Source organism: Bos grunniens, chromosome 10 (genome assembly GCF_055505025.1).
Source record: "Bos grunniens cultivar Pamir isolate PY7600 chromosome 10, Bosgru_T2T1.0, whole genome shotgun sequence".
Classification (NCBI taxonomy): Eukaryota; Metazoa; Chordata; class Mammalia; order Artiodactyla; family Bovidae; genus Bos; species Bos grunniens.
In genome coordinates this window covers 78,521,896-78,528,809 of record NC_141174.1, presented here as the reverse complement: position 1 = coordinate 78,528,809, position 6,914 = coordinate 78,521,896, and the positions used below count along the sequence as shown (strand labels likewise).

Here is a 6,914-nt window from a genome sequence, read left to right as displayed (position 1 = left end):
ATGACCCAGAGGGATGGTATGGGGAGAGAGGTGGGAGGGGGGTTCAGGATTGGGAACACATGTACACCCATGGTGGATTCATGTTGATGTATGGCAAAACCAATACAATATTGTAAAGTAAAAAAAAAAAGAAAGAAAGAAAGAAATGTGGGATGTGGAGAGAGGTGGAGGGATGTTCAAGTGGGTGGGGACATGGGTAAATCTATGACTGATTCATGTTGATGTTTGGTAGAAACCAACACAGTACTGTAAAGCAACTATCCTTCAATTAAAAATAAATTTAAAAAAAAGAGAGACATTGCTCTGCCAACATAGGTCCATCTAGTCAAGGCTATGGTTTTTCCAGTGGTCATTATGGATGTGAGAGTTAGACTATAAAGAAAGCTGAGTGCCAAAGAATTGATGTTTTTGAACTGTGGTGTTGGAGAAGACTCTTGAGAGTCCCTTGGACTGCAAGGAGATCCAACCAGTCCATCCTAAACGAAATCAGTCCTGACTATTCATTGGAAGGACTGATACTGAGGCTGAAACTCCAATACTTTGGCCACCTGATGCGAAGAACTAACTCATTGGAAAAAACCTTGATTCTGGAAAAGACTGAACGTGGGAGAAGAAGGGGACAACAGAGGATGAGATGGTTGGATGGCATCACTGACTCAATGGACATGAGTTTGAGTAGACTCCAGGAGTTGGTGATAGGCAGGGAGTCCTGGTGTGTTGCAGTCCATGGGGTCGCAAAGAGTCAGACTCAGGTTAGCAACTGAACTGAACTGAACTGATCTGAAAGACCAATAATTAACACATATTTTTAACTGATTTTTAATTCAGACATTTCTGAATTTCCTTAGTCCATTCTTCTAGTTTAATTTAATCACCAAATGATAAAGATTTTGGTGGTTATATTTGTCTTCAATAAGAAATTTAAATCCAAATTTTCAGGGATAAGAATGTTTTTGATGAGTGATAGCTCTAGACATGGTCTATGAACCTAGAGAAATACTTTCTTATAATGAATGTTTCCCCTGTAAACCTACACCTGTGCTGCCACAGTACTAACCCCTTCCTGTCTGTGAAAGCAATTCCCTACCCTGGTCCCTACAGCAGGTGGTTGTATCAATTAGAACTCTGGGTTTTGGTACAGGTCCCTCCTCCATGCTTCTCACTGTGGGCTCACTCAGTGTACAGAAATACACTGCAGAGTCCCCCAATTGTGAAGCTGAGATGGTAAGTGTGATGAATTTGCTTGCCTTCTGGAAATTCAATGAGTAGCGACCTTCTGTGGCATTTGGCTTGTTATAAGAGTCCTGGGGAATGAGGAAGGTCAACATCCCACTGCTGTGTTGCTTGTACCAGAATGGACTATAAGTTGTACCACTGGCGTCATATGTGCAATTCAGGGTCACAGTTTCCTTCTCCTGCACTGACATTGGTGGTTGGTCTTGAGTTACTTTCTGGGCAATACTGGATCCTAGAGGAAAAAAATAGATAGAAGTAGACTGTAGCCATGAAATTAAAAAACACTTGCTCCTTGGAAGGAAAGCTATGGAAAAGCTAGACAGTGTATTAAAAAATCAGAGACATTACTTTTCCAACAAAGATCTGTATAGTCAAAGCTATGGGTTTTCCAGTAGTCATATGGATGTCATATGGATGTCAGAGTCAGACCAGAAAGTAGGCTGAGTGCTGAAGAATTGATGCTTTCAAATTGTGGTGTTAGAGAAGACTCTTGAGAGTCTGTGGGACTGCAAGGAGCTCAAACTAGTCAATCCTAAAGGAAATCAACCCTGAATATTCATTGAAAGGACTGATGCTGAAGCTGAAGCTCCAATACTTTGGCCGCCTGAGGCAAAGAGCAGACACATTGGAAAAGACCCTGATGCTAGGAAAGATAGAAGACAAAAGAAGAAGGATGCAGCAGAAGATGAGATGATTAGAGAGTATCACTGACTCAATGGATGTGAATTTGAGCAAACTCCAGGAGATAGCAAGGAACAGGGGAGCCTGGCATTCTGCAGTCCATGAGGTTATAAAGAGTCAGACACAGCTTAGCTACTGAACAAAAACAATAGAGATTTAGGAATAAGTGATGCAGAATAAAGAAATTCTACTTTACACTCAGCTAGGCTTCCTTCCCAGGGTACCCTTAAGACTGCCTGTTCCTTTGGTCCTTAGGTCACAGAGGAGGCACAATCCCATCAGGACCATCCTTACCTAAACACAGTGAAGCCACGACCACCTTCAGAAGGCTGGAGAGAAGCACGTTTCAGCTCTTCCACTGATGGAAAATATCTTCTTCAGTGTCAAGGCTTTTCAAGGTGAGGTGAACCTGGCAGGGTGAGGGAAGAATTGCTGGGTATGTGCTGCTGCTGCCCCACAACAGGAAACAGGGGTGAGTTGATGTAGCAAGTTGAGTAGCAAGTTGATGTAGTTAGTTGAGTAGCAAGTTGATCTGGGTTACATCAACTTCTCTATGAACCAGGTGAGAGTCCTACTCACCCCAAACTTCCTTTTGTATTAACCAGTTCTTTGACTGATAGCAATTACATCTTAAAATAAACACAAGTTAAATTTGATATTGCAAAGAAGACTCCACCCCTGCCCCCCGACAACACACACACACACACACACACAATGCTATGTTGGATCATTGCTTCTGTGAAAGAAATCAGTGAGTAACTCTTATTTAAAAATATGGTCTATAATGTATTATGGAAATAATATAAGACATACTAACCATGCAGCCTCACTTCTGTGTTCAGTTCTTCCACCTAAGGTAGAAATAAATCACTTTATGGAAAGACGGCAAAGCACTTTAGCTCTTCTATTCTGCCTATTGTTACAATAAAGCTTCTCCTCACTATCAACATTTTCAGTTGCCCATCTTCGGGCCAGAGTAGGAAAATCGAACCATTCTTTTCTAAAGAGTTTAGGCTGAGGTCGCAGAGATTGACTCCCATCACAGAAATCCCCTTTTATTCTCTACTAATTTTGACAGTCCAGCTCTGTTCATGAAAGCCAGATTAGATATCTTAGTTTTGTCATTAGGTTATCAAGCCTTTGAATTTATATTCATCCAATTAACTCAACTGGGATAATAAATGAGCCATACCAAACTGTTGTATATCCTGTATGTCCAGCTCTAAAGGAAGTACATAGCAGCTGATCTCATACACCTCCATAAGACAGCTAACCCTAAGATCACCACTGATTCCACCCCCAACCCTACACCTGTGCCACCACATCCCTAACCACTTCCTGTCTATAATAAATCTTTGTGTATGAATATAACAGGAAATCCATGCCTAGGGATATGACTCCACACCATGGCAAACAACAAAGACCCACTGTCTATCACAGCCTATTTCTTGATAAATTAGCCAAAACTTATCTTCCCCCCATAGCTCAGTTGGTAAAGAATCCACCTGCAGTGCAGGAAACCCCGGTTCAATTCCTGGGTCAGGAAGTTCCACTGGAGAAGGGATAGGCTACCCACTGTAGTATTCTTGGGCTTCCCCTGTGGCTCAGCTGGTAAAGAATCTGCCTGCAATGCAGAAGACCTGGGTTCGATCTCTGGGTTGGGAAGATCCCCTGGAGAAGGGAAAGATTACCCACTCTGGTATTCTAGCCTGGAGAAATCCATGGACAGTATAGTCCATGGGGTCACAAAGAGTCAGACATGACTGAGTGACTTTCACTTCACTGTTCACTTCACATCTTCCTGTCTCAGTAATGACAGCCTCAGTGAAATTGTTTGAAGCATCTTTAGATTTTGCAGTGGAATCTCTATTAAGTTTAATGGAACCACATACAGTAGGAATTGTTCTCTAAGTTAAAAACACCCAACTTTTTTCTAACAACTGGTTGCTTAAATATGAAATATCATTAATTTCTCTTCACATTATTTAAGTCTTTTAAACTTCTCAATTAAAGGATCTCATGACTGTATTCTGTTACTTAAAATACATCCATACCCAGAACAATTCTTTGGACAGTCTCATATCAAACTCTGAATTTATATATATTTTTTTAATTTTTGAAATGAGTTAGGTATGGGCGGGGGGTGCTTCCCTGGTAGCTCAGCTGCTAAAGAATCTGCCTGCAATGCAGGAGACCCCAGTTCAATTCCTGGGTTGGGAAGGTGCCCTGGAGAGGGAATAGGCTACCCACTCCAGTATTCATGGGCTTCCCTGGTAGTTCAGTCAATAATCTGCCTGCAATGTGGGAAATCTGAGTTTGATCCCTAGGTGGAAAGATCCCCTTTAGAAGCACATGACAACCCACTCCAATATTCTTGCCTGGAAAATCCCCGTGGACAGAGGAGACTGGGGGGGCTACAGCCCGTGGGGTTGAGAAGAGTCAGACACAACCGAGTGACTAAGCACAGCACAGCACAGGAATGGGGAGTTTGTCGTTACAAAAGGAGAGCACAAGGGAGTTTTGGGGAGCAGTGAAACTTCCGTGTCATTATCTTGTGATGGCTACATGATCTCTACAATGGATTAAAATTCAAAATAAACAGAAATATAAATAAAAAATAGTCAAATTTTCTATGTAATTACTTAGGAATTAAGATTTAAAATACTGAACTCAAAATAGCAAAATAAGAACCTTCTATCATCTTTTCACCCTGCCAAAAACATCAATTTTCATCGTCATACTCCAAGGGAGATTTGAGAAGTTCAGAAATCCAGCAGAGAAGTTCCAGCACACCGTCTGACATCAGACACACTGAAGAGGGTTAGGGGAACAATTTCACATTACCTTCATCACTCCTCCCCTCAAAGCACACAGTTGGGCTCCAGGGGAAACATTCTTGACCTGCGATTTCTCCACAGAGGAAAGTGAGGGCCTGTGAGTGAGCATCTGCTCTCCAGCTTTGGGAGAACCTACAGAAAAGACTCGCCCCTTTCTCACCTCACCCAGAATACCTTGGTGTGCTGCTCAGCTGGGGAGTGGGGAGCACCTGGGAACAGCAGCCAGGTCTCCAGGAGGGCATTAAAATGGACACGTTTCCTACGACCAAGGCACTGGCTCCATCAGGACTGCCCACCAGTCGCTGGGGACGCCTTGCCTGCCAATCATCAAAAGTGGCCCAGGGATATCAGCCATCACACAACGTCTGACTCAAACACCACCCCACCCTGTCACTGCTCCCAGGGCACAAAGAACAGCCAGAGTGAGGCTTTGCAGATGCCTAGTGAGCGTGTGCAGAAGGCAGCCCCACTCTGCTGGCCTGGAAGAAACAAGACAGGTGTAAGCAGCCAGCATCCCCCCAAGGAAAGGAAGAAAAATGGAGGCTATCAACACCCAGACTGGCCTCCTAGGATCAAGAGAAGGCCATGAAGTTTGCAGTAAATTGTCCAGAGACAGGAGAAAGTAAATACACCATTTGATTTGCAGTCATTTGAATGTGACATTTTCAAATCACTTTCTATCTTACTTTTCCTCAAATACACAAAAAATATATACTATGACAGGGAGGCCTGGCGTGCTGCGATTCATGGGGTCGCAAAGAGTCGGACACGATTGAGCGACTGATCTGACCTGATCTGAAAGGAAAACACATATCACATTTTCTCAATAAGAAAGTGGTCAGTGCACATAAAGGGGATGTCAAACAATGTAAAATTGTAATTTATTAATATTTCTCATAGAGCTATTTCAAAGCTGATGTTTGGGAACAAGATAATGAAATGGGGAATGCTCAGTTCAAGATTTAATATTAAGTGGGAAAAGATACTAATTAAGATAGGAATTTATAAAAAGAGTAAACTGAATATTAGCAACATTGTGTGATCATAGAATTGTCAATATCATATTAATTATATAAAGCATTTTCTTATATTTGGCATGTAATTTGTATAATCAGAAAAATATGCTGTTTTCAAAGCACAATATTCTTAAAATCCATTCATAATAAGGATTGTGATATGGATAACAGGGGGAGTATTTATAGAAGAGGAGTCTGAATGGCAAAATGTAAATTTGGTCTTATAATTTAAAAATAAATCAGTAAATTACTAACTCTCTTCAAGAATTCAGTAAGCAACAGGTATCCAACAACATGTTCTAACCCTCTCTAGCTACCCTTGAGCCTAATATCCTTATCCAATGCTTTTTATGGCTTCCCTGATAACTCAGTTGGTAAAGAATTGCCTGCAATGCTGGAGATCCTGGTTCGATTCCCAGGTCTGGAAGATCCCCTGGAGAAGGGATAGGCTACCCATTCCAGTATTCTTGGGCTTCCCCTGTGGCTCAGCTGGTAAAGAATCTGCCTGCAATGTGGGAGACCTGGGTTTGATCCCTGCATTGGGAAGATCCCCTGGAGAAGGGAAAGGCTACCCATTCCAGTATTCTGGCCTGGAGAATTCCATGGACTGTATAGTCCATAGTGTAGCAAAGAGTTGGACACGACTGAGTGACTATCACTTTCTTTCACATGTTTTTTATGACTAGCACAGCAGTTTCCACCTGCAGACAAACAATGTAACATTTGTCATATTTGAAGGTTGCACCAAAGGAAGGGGGCTGCCCCAGTCACAGGTTTGAGTACAGACAGAAGATGCCTGGGAAGCACTGTGTACTTGCTGCACAGAAATAGACAGCTGAGTCTCCAGCTTCAGTGTTTGCGATGTGCAGGGAGAGACGTTTGGCTGTCTTATTCAATAAAACAGTCAGTCTCTGGTCTTCCTCTTTGCCCTTATTTGAATAAATACCTATAAGGAGCTGGGGACCTTTTCCAGGTTCTTGCTTATACCAAGGGAAGTAGTTTGAGTTACCATCTGTATAAGTACAGGTGATGAAAGTGCTGTTTCCCTCCTGGACACTCAGGGTAGGACTCTGTTCCACCTTGTTTCCAAGGCTGACACCTATGGAGAAAGTAGAAGTCAGAGAAAAGTTGTTAGATTATTTAG

At 42.3% G+C, this 6,914-nt stretch overlaps 1 long non-coding RNA gene across 1 annotated transcript; it reads right to left on the bottom strand.

Moving 5' to 3' along the window:
• Nucleotides 1-1,127: 1,127 nt before the first annotated feature.
• Nucleotides 1,128-2,327, bottom strand: LOC147365055 (uncharacterized). Its single transcript, XR_015133566.1, has 2 exons — nt 2,212-2,327; nt 1,128-1,468 (listed from the first exon to the last, which is right to left on the bottom strand). It is a non-coding gene; the product is annotated as an uncharacterized LOC147365055 (long non-coding RNA).
• Between the last annotated feature and the right edge of the window lie 4,587 nt (nt 2,328-6,914).